The 15,300-nt window shown below is 50.0% G+C and overlaps 1 protein-coding gene across 1 annotated transcript in view; it reads right to left on the bottom strand.

Moving 5' to 3' along the window:
• Positions 1-15,300, bottom strand: part of LOC144790700 (solute carrier family 12 member 9-like) — a 525,473-nt gene that overhangs the window by 238,872 nt on the left and 271,301 nt on the right. The window lies entirely within an intron of this gene.

Consider the following 15,300-nt stretch of genomic DNA (forward strand, 5'->3'; position numbering starts at 1 on the left):
ACCTCACCTCTGGGACTCACACTGAGATATACCTACCGAGAAGTATCTAACCCCTTGCCTCAGGGACTCACCCTGATATACACCCACAGAAGACCATCTCACCCCTCACCTCTGGAACTCACTCTGATAAACGTCCACCAAGAAGCAGCTCAACCCTCATCTCTGGGACTCATCCTGATATACACCTACTGAGAAGTATCTCACCCCTCACATATGGGACTCACCCTGATGTACGTCGACTGAGATGTACCTCACTCCTCATAGAGAAGTGTGGCTCAATGGTTAGAGCGGCAGACCCTGATGCAGTAGTCTGGCCGGGACCAGGGTTCAATTCCCGCCTCGTCGGGTCTCGGGCTCAATTTCCTCGGACCTGATAATTCTCGCCTCGGTGCCTATTCTAATCATGAGTCCCACTCTGCACCTCGGGCAATAGCTTGCTTAATCTCTACAACGGCCCCAACAACGCTGAGGATGCCTGACTTCACCTTGGGGGTGCCCAGGAGTGGGATTCTCACAGGGAAAGGCCAGGAAAGGTTCCTCGGCGGTATTCGTACAAGCGCCGAGATGCCTACGGGTAGTCGTGCGCTATACAAGTGCGTAATCATAATCATTTCATTTCATCTCAGGGACTCAACCCAATATACTTCCACAGGGGACCATCTCACTCCTCACCTATGGGACTTAACTGGATATACGCCCACAGACGGCCATCTCAGCCCTCACCTCAGGGACTCATCCTGATGTACACCTACCAAGAAGCATCTTACCCCTCACCTCAGGGATTCACCCAGATATACGCCTACTGAAAAGTATCTCAGCCCTCACCTCTGGGACTCACCCTGGTATCCGCCTACCAAGAAGTATCTCACCCCTCACCTCTGGGACTCACTGTGATATATACTTACTGGGAAGTATCTCACCCCTTACCTCTGGGACTCATCCTGATATATACCTGCCAAGATGTATTTCACCCCTCACCAATGTTCAGCGTTCATTCACAGTCGAAATGTACGAATGCCGAACGCTGTCGGTTGAATCACTCATTGCGACCACAGTGCCATAAGGATGGATGTCATTTCTTACAACAATTGCATAAAGCCTTGCTTGTCTGCTTACTGGCAGCTGACCAAATTTCAGAGCCTACTGTGGCTATAAGAACCTTCGTGGAACACTGGTGAGTCATTTGTTACAACGTGTCTGCACCAAATAATGCACCTGGCTAGACACATGATCTTGCCCTGAGGAAGTCTGTAACCAAGCGAAACGCGTTGGATACACTTAACTTTATCTGGTGAAGAAGACTCTCATTAAAAAGTCACAGAATCAACTAAAGGACTTTTTGACTCATTTTCTTTTGGTGTTCCATGTATTAATTTTGCATGTGTGTCTTGTCTTTTTGCCTCTCAATTGTGTTCTAATGTATTTAATTAATGGCCAATTGTTAGATGGCCATCAGAGGTGGGCGACAGTTGCTTAAACCACAAACAAATAGAACACTTCTGGTAGTGCGTCAAACTGGTCCCCTAGCTACCAATACTTGTGCACCTCAGAGACCCACCCTGAGACACACCGGTTTAGGTACGCCTCCCCTCACTTCAGGGACTCACCCGGATATACTTCTGCCAAGAAACACATCACACCTCACTCGGGGCGTAACCTGATGATCAACTGCTCAAGAACCCCTCCACTCCTCACCTGTGGGACTGACTGTGATATTCCCTGCCTCAGGAACACCCCACCTCTCACTCTGGGAAATAGCAGCATAGTTTCCGTCTCAGAACCTCGTTACCCCTCTCGCAGGGAACTCACCCTGAAATCACAGGTTCAGGGACATCTTACACCTTACCTCAGGGACTCAGCCTGATAGTCACCTGCTCAGCCTGATAGTAGGCCTGGGCGGTAAATTCCGTTCTGCTTGCGGAAGTTGGGTAATTTGGGTAATTTCGCGATACGCGGAATTGCCCAAAATTCTGCATTTCTCAACTTCGTGTTCTCAAAATGTGTGTTCACGAGATATTTCCCCCCGAGCACGCAAACAGCAATTGCGAACAGGAAAAAAGCATTGCGAACAAGCAATTCCGCGTGTTCGCGGAATTTCTGCGTGTTCGCAGAGATTTTTTACCGTTTCGCAGAGATTTGCGTAACACAATTACGCAAATTCCGCCCACCCCTACCTGATAGTCACCCATGCCTCGCCTCAGGGGCTCCTCCTAAATTTCCAATGTATTCCTATTTAGGACCTGCAAAGGTACCCCTCTCTTACCCTGGTTTGTGGTTTGGTATTAAAGTTCCTACTGGTGCAAAGTTCAGGGGCTTCAGAGGAGAGCAAGTTCAGAGAAGGTATTATGCCCCAGGCTCTGCACTTTCTGTGGCCTCACTTTCATTCAGTAAAATGTATTTATGAATTTTCAATTGCAGTAAACCTGCCACCTTTCTTAATCTTAAGAAAGCTTAATTCCCCATACCACTAAAGGATAAATGCCATGTTTTTCTCCATTAAGGCAGAGGAGTGTTGCCCCATTGATTGAAAGGCCCCCATGCCACAGAGACAAAAAATAAAATGGTAATACAGTTAATGTATAACCACTTTTTTCCCTATAACCCTGCCTCGAGCTGAGCACCTAGACGGGGACGGGGCAGCTGCTGACTGGCAGCAGCAGAAAGAAGTTATGGGCAGGGCACTTATGCTTAAAGTGCGCATGTCCTTTTTGCCGGCTGCCGTGTGACGGGCAGCCAGATATTCGCACTTTAAACCTCTCAGCCCAGCTGTCTTGGACAGCTGGGGTGGGACCAAGCAAAGGCCTTCAGTGCACTTTGGAGGGCTGAGAGAGCCTGTTCCATGCAATCCTGGCGCTGCTCTCATGCTGCATGAGAACAGGGCCAGGATTGGTTGGGGGAGTTGCCTGGCGCCCACATGGAGGATTCGAGGACACAATACGGGAGTGCGGATGTGCCGCAAGGTAAGTGAGTTTTCTTTTCTTTAATGTTTTAAATGTATTTAATGTATAGTTGACATGCATTAAATTACTGTTTTAAAGTTACGATAGTGTAATGCGTGTCGGCAATTTTGTTGATGTAATTTGCGCCGCATGCACCAGCGCACACCTCCTATTTTCATGCTTCACCACTCCCCGTGGGAGACAGCGTTCACAACGCTGTCAGTACAACGCGCGTTGGTAACAATGCGGATGTTACATCGTCCGCGCTGTTACCACGCATGGCATTACATCGCAAGTCATTTCAACGACTAGCGCTAGATGGCGTTGCACACCAGGGAATGTGTTGGATTTTAAGTCCAACACATTCCCTGCTGTTGTGCTAACTGGAGTAGGAATAGTAATTATACTATTCCTAAGTCCAGTGCCCATCTAGTGCAAGTCGTAGAAATGACTTGCGTTGTAATGCCAAGCTTGGTAACAACACTGACGATGTAACGTCCACTTTGTTACCTACCACGATGTAGTATGTGGCGTTGTAACATCTCATATTCCTCCCGTAGGTGGCAGCAGCCACTGGTTTTTCTTCTATTAACAGTTATTAACATGAGCTTGTAGCATTTGGCAAAAAAACAAAGAAAGGTTCAGAAAACCCCGCATTGTTTTCCCCAAGGGCCCATATTACAGATAGGAGAGCGGAAAGCGAGAGTAAACGCCCGTTGCGCCCCCGGGTCGCTTGTGTAATAAGGCGCACCCTCCACAGGCATGTTTGCCTCTACGTCCAAGTCGGTAATACAGCGCGGGTGCAGAGGCCAAGGGATTCCCTCATTTGCATGGCACCACGCCCCCATGCAAATGAGGGCACGCCCTCTAATGATAGCGCTTGTGATATATGTGCGCCAGCACTATCTGTATTACAGCAGGGGACGCACAAGCATTTGGGGTCCCTTCTGTAATATCAAAGTGACCCAGGGGCGTGGAAAGCGAGAGTAAACACCTGTTGTGCCCCCGGGTCGCTTGTGTAATACGGTGCGCCCTCTAGAGGCATGTTTGCCTCTACGTCCAAGTCGGTAATACAGCGCGGGTGCAGAGGCCAAGGGATTCCCTCATTTGCATGGCACCACGCCCCCATGCAAATGAGGGAACGCCCTCTAATGATCGCGCTCGTGATATATGTGCGCCAGCACTATCTGTATTACAGCAGGGGACGCACAAGCATTTGGAGTCCCTTCCGTAATACCAAAGTGTCCCGGGGGCGCGTAAAGCGAGAGCAAACACCCGTTGCGCCCCGCGGGTCGCTTTTGTAATACGGCTCGAGGTCTCACAATAATGTCTGACAATTCTGCAGATATTTGTAGAAAATGTATTAGCAACAAGACACCGAGGCCTGGCCCCTCTTGCACCCATTCCATCTTAGGTGTCACCGCTGGCACCCTGTGGAGGGAACGCGCAGTGTCCGCGAGATGATTCCGTATTGACAGAGAACGCGGCAGCGGAGAGGCGGGGAACGCGGAGGGAAGGCTGGGTGATACATTACAACAATTGACATCAGAGTGATGCAGATATGGAAGGATAATAAGCGACATTAAACACACACAGCTATCAGCATCACTCCTGAGCTGCCTCCAGGCGCTGACACCCTGCTACTGCCGGCCCTGCCTCACAGGCGAAGAGACTCCCTGGCACTGAGGGAGAGGTAGAGAGACGCCTCTCTTGTGCACGATTTCAGAAACCAGGCTCCCTCTCTTTGGGTAAGAGACAGGCACCTGCGGTCCAAGAGCAGATGCTCTCAGACAAACAGGGTAAGGGACAGGCATATTTTGGACAGGAGCAGAGAGAGGGCTTTCAGTCCAAGAAGATGAGAGGCAGTCTTATGTGTTTCAAAAACCATGGAAAGTGATCCCACTTTGGGAGGACAAAGGACAGGAGCACGTTGTTGAGAGAGGAGAGATTTCCTTTGAAACCCTCACAAGAAAAGAGACAGCCATCTGCCCACTAAGAGCCCTCTCAATCCCATAGGAAGAGAGGCAGTCCTCTGCAGAAGCATCTGAGAAAGAGACTGTTTCCTTACTCACAAAAGACCAAAGACAGCTCCCTCTCTTTTTCTTTCTAACTACTGCATTCTCTTTCCTTCTGTTGTCTCTTTTTACTTTCTTTTTTATACCAGGGTCTGGGGGAGGGGGGGGGGGGGGCACGTGGTCCCTCTCCCCAAGACTCTGAAAGGCCTCGGGAACCCCATTCCCTGGGGCCGAGGTAAACAAAAAACAAGCACTGGCAAAGCCAATAGGTCTCAACAATGCCCGAGCTATTGGCCTTGTCAATGTGAATGTCTTTTAGCCATGTTGTCTAGCACACATCTGCTGTTCAGCCTGGCTGAAAGTCACTGAAAAAAGTGCTGTGATGAAGCCAGCGCAGGCCAAGTCATAGAGCTTTTGTGTGTGTCAGGAGAGGTGGGTTTGTGCTATGGAAAATTGCAAGGACAAAAAAAAAACAAGCACTGGCAAAGCCAATAGGTCTCAACAATGCCCGAGCTATTGGCCTTGCCAATGTGAATGTCTTTTAGCCATGTTGTCTAGCACACATCTGCTGTTCAGCCTGGCTGAAAGTCATTGAAAAAAAGTGCTATGATGCAGCCAGTGCAGGCCAAGTCATAGATCTTTTTTGTGTGTGAGTAGGGGCGGGTTTCTGCTATGGAAAACTGCAAGGACAAAAGAAAACAAGCATTGGCAAAGCCAATAGGTCTTGCCGATCCAAGTTATGTTGGCTTTGTCTATGTTTTCTAGCATTTATGAGGCTTCCTTCAGCCTATCTGGATTGGTAGCCTGGCTGTCTGAGGCAACTTCTGGGCAACTGTAACACACGCTTGCAGATGCCACGACGGTGTCAATTCCAAAAGCAGATACCAGCTTCACATGGTCTGGGGTTGCAATATTAATGCAAAGGCATGGGGTTTTGTAGGAAGACTCCTTCTGTGTTGCCAAAACAGTGTTATCATTACCTCCTAAAGACCTACTAATGAGGCATTCAAGCTAGCGCATGAATTCCCCAGGGACGTCATACCACGGTAACACTGGCTACATATATGTATAAGTGCCAAATTACATGTAAAGATAATTTAATAACATCCCTATACCTAAAAAAAAATAATCCGGCTTTGTGTAATACTACTGGTGCTCGTGTAAAAGCACTTGGGTCATGTTCCAACCATATAAAACTGTGACTATAAACATAGGAAGTGGGTAGAATCGAGCAGAGGTTTGGTGTGGGCAGGGAGGAAAGAGCAGCAGGGGTGGTGGAGACACTCACAATGGAGGCAGCGAGAGACCGAGGTAAGGAAGCAGCATAGAGGCGAGTAAAAAAAACACCTGGACTTCTGCAACTACACTAAACAAGAAATATAAATAGACCCTGGTTTTGGGTGGGGACAGTTTTCTAGTTTTCTGTGGTACTGACCCCAGAGTGTGTTGGTTTGTGTGATGTGAAGTTGTTGTTTGTGAATGTTGTTCAACTGATAGAAATGTTTCTGCCATTTGTTTTTGGTCTATCTAGCTGCAACATGGCCATAAATACCAGATAAGGGGGCACCAGAGACTGGGGCATGGAGAGGGGCAGTGGAAGAGAGATAAAGAGATGGAGGCACAGACGGTCACAGTGAAAAAGACAGACATTGAATGCACACTAAGTGAAACAAAAGCAGAGACAGAAAAGAAAACATAAAAACAGCAAGAAACAGAGAGGGGACATGTGGATATCTTGCCTATGCCAGAGCTATACGCTTTGCCAATGTCTTTTAGCCATGTTGTACAGCATCACGGGTGGGTAAAACTATAGGAAAAAAGCAGTATGAAGCGGCCAGCACTGGCTGCATCATAGACCTTTAAAAAAATTGTGTCCCATAATCATGTATATTTGTTCTACTTTTCACAAACTTTGGTAACTTCAAACACAACTTTTATCTCTAATGTGCCACACCTTTAAAAAAAAAGAGGGCCACTAGTAGATCAAACCTGCACTCTAAAACGGACTGCCCTATCCCGGTGTTTCTTAAGCGTTGACAATAGAAATGTGGACGCAAGCATAGCATTTCTAACAAGCGTACAGAATACTTTTTGCCTGTGCATCTAGAAAAGCAGGCCCATGAAGTGCTTTTCATGCAGGTACACAAACCTTCAGAACGGCAGCATTTACAAAGTCGAACCCTGTAATAACAAACGTTTCAACTTATCGGAGCACCATTTGCATTTTTAAGCGCAAACATAATTAACTTAAAAGTTCAATAAAAGCAGGCCAAAACACAACTTAGCTTTTCAAAAATACTAATAAGCTGGCTGAAGCACCATCTATGGGCTTTTTAACCAGGGCCGGACTGGGAACCAAAACCGGCTCCGTCAAAGTGCTCGGCTGGCCCCCCCTCTTTACTAGGGGGGTTGGAGGTGCTGCCGAGCTCTTTGCCAGGGCCGGTTTTCGGCCGATTTTGCAGCTCTGCTGCAAAAACGGCCCTGTAACAAAAACGGCCCCCAGGGGCCCAAAACCGGCCCCCACCCGTGCGGCGCACCGGGGGATTGCACGGTGCCCGCTATGGCCAGTCCGGGCCTGTTTTTAACAGCTGTCAATAATTGGAACCAAGTAACTTGGAACAGCAAATTGCTACATATAATACAAGAAAACGTGCCCAAGCATAGCTCATGCAGTTGTAAAAATAAGCAAACAGATACCAACCTTAAGTAGCCTCACAGAACAAAAAAGAATGAAGTGCTGATATACAAAGCAAGCAGCGATGAGGGAGGGGATGAGAGGACCGGGCAAGCAGCTAAGTGGGAGGGGATTGGACATGGGCAAGTAGCACTGGGACATTCATGTTAGGTATCCTCTCAATGTGAAGTCAGAGAAAGAAAAGTAAACAGGCATCCTCAGAATGCAGCATCTGACATTTGATCCCAGTCTTTGAATGCACAGCAAACGTGACAAGATAAGAACAATATTTACAGGCCTGTTTACGGAAATAGAGCTCTGAGCCAGTGAAAACACAAACGCTCCTGTGAAGTGTTCAAAAACAAAGAAAAAAGTAGTTCCTAAAACAGTTCCTAAAGAAGCAGTGGATGGATAGTAGTAAATGGTCCATGCTCTCGGAGAGGGCTAAACACAGGAACAGGCATGATGCATACATGCCATGGACAAATGAAGAGAAAGAATATGAGAGCGATGATAGAGCCAGCAAATGGGAACCCCATGGGCGGGCTGAAGCCCACATGTTGAATATAACACGTCTCTTCGAGAAAGCACATGAGGTGTCTAGATGAGATCTAAAAAGAAGGGAGGGGGGCGTGCAGCTCCCCTCCTGGAACCTACTTCAGACCTGGGGACCCCAGGCCCCGAAGTGTATAATAAAAGGGGAGGCAGCCACACAACCCCCCAAGCCTAAAAAGGCCTCAAGGACTCCATCCCCCAGGGCCACGAACATAAATGAAGGGAGGCTGGCATGCGGCCCCCTTTCCAGAGGCTAATTAGGTTCTGAGAACCCTATCCCTAGGAGCCAAAATGTATAATAAAAGGGGAAGGTGGCTGTGCAACCCTCCTCTCCGAGCCTTCAAAAGGCCCAGTGACACCAACCCCAGGGCTGTGATAGTAATTAAGATGGAAATGTAAAGTCCCTGGTTACCCCATCTCCAGAGGGACAGTAGTTCAGCAGTGCGGGCAGGGAAACATATGTTTGCTCTTGCCTGTGTGAGAAGTTGGCCTGATATGCAGTGCTCACTATTCTAGTGATCACTATGTATCAGTCCAAACAACCCTTATTGATGATTGGTTGTAAGTCAACCTTATAGACCAGCTATCCTAGTAGCATGGATACGAGCAGTCTAAGGCTAAGACTCTAGAGGGCGTGTTAAGCCAGCTGTTTTACCATCACATTACCCCTTGAACACCAAGTGAAAGGACACCACACAAGTTGTTATGAAAATAAATGTATATTTATTTATAACAAGTCTACCCTGAACTCTTTATGAGTCAGGGAGCTAAGCACACAACAAAACTCTTACGAAAATACTTTAAGTCGCACAATTTACACAAATGCCCTAGGGGCACGAAAAACCATATACACAGTAAGTAGAATGCGGACTTGCTAGCAGGTAAGTAATACTTTTCTAGACTCAGGAATCGCTAGGCCTACAATTCTAAACATTGGGATTAGATGCAGGAGGCCTGTGGACGTCGTGTGCAGAGTGGGAACTCTCACGCGTAAGGCGGGAAAAAGACTATGGAGGCTAGCAGTTGCAAAGTTACTGTTCTCGGGCGAACCCGACTAGTTGGGACGAAAACGGGAGTGGATCCGAACACTTGGAGTGTTGGACTATGCTGGGGCACCGGAGTGCTGGATTTACCTAGCCCAGGGGCTGCGGCTGCATAGGGTTCAAGTTGCGTCGGAAACCCACGTTGACGGACCAGGAGCCTGAAGAAGAAGTTGCTGGCAGGCGGCCAGTGAAGAAAAGTCCGAAGAGATCCAAGCCTGGATCAGGGAAGAAGAAGACCTGAAAGCAGAGGGGACCAAGTTCTGAATCACTAGCCAGTGATTAAGTGGGCACCAGGATGGCACCGGGCGAAGTCACCGCAGTCAGGTGAGTGGGCGCTGCTGGGCTCTGCAGTCTCTCGGACCAGGAGGCGTTGTCGGCGACCAGGATGGAGGTGCGAGCTGTCCCACGAAGGTTCTTGCTGTCGACGTCGCTGGACCCAGGATTGGGCAACAAGTCTTGGCAAATGCAAGGCCCACGCGGTGGACCTAAAATGGCGTCTTGAGTGGACCAGGAGGGTCCAGGGTGCTCCTCTTTTGGAGGGGAGCACGGGCTAGTCTGGAGCAACCAGACCAGCAGTGTTAGTTGTCGTGGAGCGTCGTGAGGGGGCCACTAGCCAACGGGCAAGTGACCTGGACAACGCGGTGAGCAGCAAAAAGCAGAAGGGCCCCACGCCGATCTCGTGGATGCAGGGGGGCTGGACTTCGGTGCTGGAGCTGCTCAGGGTCGGGGCTTCTCTTACCCCAAGGCACTCAGTCGAGGGTCACTCAGGCGTCGTGCTGGACAAGCGTCGTGCAGTTCTGAAGATGGCCGGTCCCTCGAGGTCTCGTCACACCCACGGATCACAGCTGGGCTGATGATGTAGGTTGAGGTCAGAGGTGCCAGGGAAGCCGGTTCTCGTCGTGCTGGAGCAGTCTTGATCCGAAGGAGAGACTGGCAACAAACCGCGATGCTTGGTTGGTGCCTGCTGCTGCAGGGTGACTACTCCTTAGTCACAAGGGAGAAATCTTAGGAAGAGTCTTGAGTTCCTTCTTGAAGAAAGTAGTTTCAGGATTCAAAGATGATCTGATTTGGAAGGGGGCCAGTTCCTACCTTTATCCTGCAAAAAGGGGCTGGCACGCGACTAAGTCCTGCCCTATGGGTGGGACTAGGAGGGGGATGGTTACATCCCTCTCCTTTGGCGGGCTTTCCCCAGGCCAGGGGCTGGAGTGCCCCTGGAACTGGTTTCAGCCGGCCTATGCACAGTGAGCACCGGGGTGCCACTTGCAGTCACCTTCCTCTGAAGCCCTGCCTACCTAGGATACACAAAATCCTGTCTGGGACGGTGCTGGCACCGCCCCTGGCAGGAAACCCTTTGTCCTTGCCTCCTGCTCTGGGAGGACTCCCAGCAGCAGGAGGGCAGACTTGTGTCTCGGTGGCAGCATCCATCTTGTGGAGCTGAGGCTATGTCTGACTTTAACCGGGGTTTCAGGTTACATACATGTCGTGTCCCTCTAGAAGGGTGGAATGCTAACCCCGTCGCCAGAATTGGCGAGGGGTTAGTATTCCAATTCGTATGACACCTTACTCGACATGTTTTGATAAAGCGATACCAGAGTTGGCATATAACCGCGAGGATTATAATGCACTTAAGAGTATATGGTATGCGATATCATGGAAACGGCTAAGGGATGGATCCCGAAAGCCGCAGACAGGCTCAGCTCATGCCAGAGCACCATCTCACACGATTCCAAGCACTCTGCCTTCAGGATTGTCAAGGCCTGCCATAGGAGTGACTGATAGGAGATCTGTGTGTCCATTTTTAGGGTTAGATATAGGTATACTATATCTAAAGCAAAGGGTGATTACACCACCTTGCCCCAGCTGTCAAGCAGCCAGTTGTGTCAGATTTGGATGGCCAGCCAGGGGTGGCATAATACATGCTGCAGCCCCTGGTAGGCCCTGGGTACACCTATGCCCTGGGTACCTAAGGTACACTGTACAGGGACTGATAAGGTGACTCAGTATCCAATTAGATATGTACCTAAGGTACATGGAATCCATTTTACAGAGAGAGCAGTAGGCCTGGGGTCCTGAATAGCAGGGCCCCAGGTCAACTAAGTCAGAAAACCAGCAAAACACCAGGCAAAAAGTTGGGGGCAACCATAGTCAGGGATCTACCTTCCTACAGCCTGGAGGGAGCATTTTTTTAATCTCTTGCCCAACCTGACCAAACATGTCTTCCCTGCTTGCAGGAGTGCTGGCAGGGAAGCCAAGTCTGATCTCTCCCAGCGGGAGATTTAAACATGCTCCCACTGGCTGGGGGTCAGACTTCTGTATGAATTCACTGCCACACTCCTGCAGGTAGGGAAACAGAACAGATATGGCCCAAGCCCAGAGGGAGCATGTGAAAAGCAGTTGCTCCTTCTGAGAGGAAGCATTGCCGGCTCCAACAGACTGCCGGGAGCTGGCTGTGGCCGAGTGGGCCCTGGGGCTCCCCCTGAGGGCCCCAGCGTGTTATTTGTGGGTGCCCTGGGTGTGCATCAGGGCACCCATCTATAGCACTGGGATATAAGGTCTCTGGGGCCCGAAAAGGCTTGGAGAGGGGGGTGCATGGCTCACCGTCCCCTTTTAAATAAGATAGGGCCCAGGAGATGGGATCCTGGGAGCAATGAAGGCTCAGGGGGGACCACGTGGCTTCATCCTGTTTTCAGTTCAAATAAGCTCCCGACAATGGGGTCCCCAGTGCTTAATAAGGCTCAGGGAGTGGTCATTGGGCCTCCTCCCCTTTTTAATTGACTTTGGCCCTGAAGTGATGGGGTCCCTGGGGCCTAATGTGGCTCTGGGAGGGAGCTGCACACCCCCACTCCCCTTAGTATGTGTTTCTTGGTGGGTGCCCCAGAAGGTCGCCGGGGTACCCACATATAATTTAGAGGGGCCCCAGGGCCACAATAGGCTCTGGGAGGGGGGTTGAAAGCCCCCCACCCCCTAACATATATGTTTTGGCCTCAGGGATGGTGTCCCGGGGGCCTGAAAGACAACCCTATGCCACACATGCCAAAGGCCAAAGCTATTGTTAGCTCTGGCAACTATAACACGTGCTCTAAGGTAACTATAACTTGCACCCTTACCATGCACTGCTAATTACCCCACATACTGCACCATTCATGACATCTTCTCTAACACCATTAATAATATCACTGCAGCATTTCCAATTAAATTATTGATGAGCAAACTATGCATGGTGGGGGTGTGAATTATAGTTACCTTAGGGGGTGCTTATATTTACCAGAGCCAACCAGGGCACCCACAAATAATTTAGAGAGAACCTGGGGATGGGTTCCAGGGGCCAAAATAGGCTCTGGAGGGGGCTACAAGTCCCTCACCCCTTAATATGTATGTTATGTTTCGGAGTGATGGTGTCCCGCGTGCTCAAAAGCCACACTATGCTGCATATTCCAATGGCAGTGCGCAGTGTGGACATTAGAAGCCTACGAGGGGCCAGGCTCTGCGGCCAATCTCTCGCTGAACATGTCCAAAGGTTGTCCGCATCGTGGGTTTGGCTGTCTCCGGGTGGGTTGGCCACAGAGCCAGACTGCAGGCCAAGCCCTGTGGCCAACGTCCTTTGGCTGTACGCAGCGTGGGGTTGGCCGCGTGTGGGGATGGGAAGTTGGCCACCATTCCTGCGGCCAACCACTTGCCACGGATGGCCAAAGGCTGTGTGCAGTGTCTGGTTGGCTGCCTGAGGGGTTGGAAGTTGGGCCTGGCTGAAGGTTAGGCCATGCAGCCACCCCCAACGCACACTGCTTTCTTCTATGTGTGGTGGGGGGTTGGCTTTATGTGTGGTTCTAAAATATTTCTTTACAAAATACAACTCCAGAAATTCACCCCCCCCAAAAAAAAAGTTAAAGTTACATTACAGTTTCAACATAAGGTTTAAAATGTACAAAACCACAGAATTTCAACAGTTGTAGTTAGTTCTGGTAACTACAAATTGTGCCCTCAGGGAACTATAACTTGCGCCCTTGTCATGCACTGCTAATTATCTCACATATTACATCGCTCGCGTAGTTTGCGAAGTTTGCAGCGGAAATTTTTTGCTTGCTCGTGGTCCTCAACGTCAAGTTAGCGACTGCGAGCAAGCAAAATGACATCCTGGCAAGCCTTTTTCCTCGTTCGCGATCAGCAACATCAAGTTGCCGATCGCGAGCATGGAAAATAAACCTCCCGGCGAGATTCTCAACGCGGGGAGGTCTGGTTTCTCATTGCGAGTGGTCGCGTATGCTCACGACCGCTCGCGATGAGAAACTACCAATCCATTTTGAGAAAGCTGCCGCTCGAGTAAAAATCTCCTTGAGCGGCAGAAAACGACAGTTCGCACTGTGCAAGATGCCGTTTTCACTGTTGCACAGTGTCGGATGCTTGTCCGTACTGTGCAATCATTGAAAACGTCATCTTGCACAGTGCGAACAGGGTACTACGCAGTTCGCGTTGTGCTACGCGTAGTTCGCATAGTGCAAAGTGCACTTTGAGTAGTTACGCGTATCGCTACTTCGCAAACTACACCCAGCCCTAGTTCTAAGACGTCATTGATAATATCACTGCAACATCTGCAATGAAATTATTGATGAGAAAGCTGTGCATGGTGGGGGCCCGAGTTATAGTTACCTTAGGGCACGAGTTAGAGTTACCAGAGCTAACTATAACTGGTGAATTTCATTGGTTCAGACTATACCCTAGTACCTTACCAACAAGCACAGAGCAGCCTTCCTTAGATAGGACACTCACCTCCCTTTCGCTCATAGGACCTCCTGCCCTCTCCCCCAACCTATCATCCTCGCACAGGCCCCGCACATTTGCTACTTTCCAACCGCACCAGCGCGGCCGCTCCCACATGCCCCAGCATTGCCCCCTCACCTAAAGCCCAAGCCTCGCTTTCTCCTCTTAGGCCCCATCTCTGCTCTTTTTCCCAACACAGGCCACAGCCTGGCCACCCTTCGCAGAGACCTCAGCCAGCCCTACCCGTCCTCCCACCATCCCTGGCCAATCCTGTAGATCCCAGCCTTGGCCGCTGCCTCCACAGAGGACCCTCAATGCCACCTTCTGTCATGCCAGGGCTTAATTTGAGCCGGCGGTTTCAGGTGCTCAGCACCGGCACTTAATTGTCCACACCGGCACTTGTGACAGTCTGCCACATGGTGGCGCTGTTTGTCTAATTCAGAGATGAGTACAGCAACAGCTGTTTATTAATTCCAAAATAGATTGAAAATGAAAATTGAATTATTATTCCTATAGTTTTGGGGGGCCTAGAATAGTCTAAATTGTCACACTTGTAGGAATGTAATGGTTAGTAGTTGTGCTAGTACTATCATTAGGAGCATGCCAGGGTCAATGTGTGGTGCAAGCAGCAGTGGTCTCCTGACGAGAGCCCTTGCACTTACATTTTTTTTTTTTTTACAAATTAAGCACGGCCCCAGCTTTGTCCTGTTAGCTTCCTCCCCACAGGCTCTTTCTTGCACCATCCATCCATCTATCCTGCTCCTCCCCTCCCACCCACAGGCCCGAGCCCTGCCCTGCCACGGCTGGTTTAGCTGCTCCCTGGCTGAGGACTGTGTGGGACTTGCTCGCTAATGAATTGCAGAGGGATTTCGAGGCGGCCCTCGGCCTGGCCTCTCTATTAAGCTTTATCATTTGGGGACGAGGCGGACATTAAATATGCAGCCGTCTCTCTCACTCCATGCAAGCAATCACGGGCAGATTTCCCCTGAGGGGGAGCGGAGTTCGTCTCCAGCCGCTCTGCGCCCAGTTCTGCCTCAGCGACCGGCACCCCCCCCCCCTCTCCCCCACCCACCCACCCCTTCTCTCTCTAACCATCACCCTGCCCCACCCCTCCTATTCCTGCACCCTCTGCGCTGTGTCTTTTAGTTAGAGTTTTTCCTTCTCTGTGCACTTGTGCTGTCATGTAAGGAAGAGAGCATGTGGTATCATGAAGTGCTGCTCATGTGAGTACCGGGTTTGGTGGCTTCCTGGTCTAATGGGTCTAATATAGGGGCCTGTGTTTGACCTCATGGCCACAGGTTCAAATCCCAGCGGGTTCA

This window comes from Lissotriton helveticus, chromosome 11, assembly GCF_964261635.1.
Source record: "Lissotriton helveticus chromosome 11, aLisHel1.1, whole genome shotgun sequence".
NCBI classification, from domain to species: domain Eukaryota; kingdom Metazoa; phylum Chordata; class Amphibia; order Caudata; family Salamandridae; genus Lissotriton; species Lissotriton helveticus.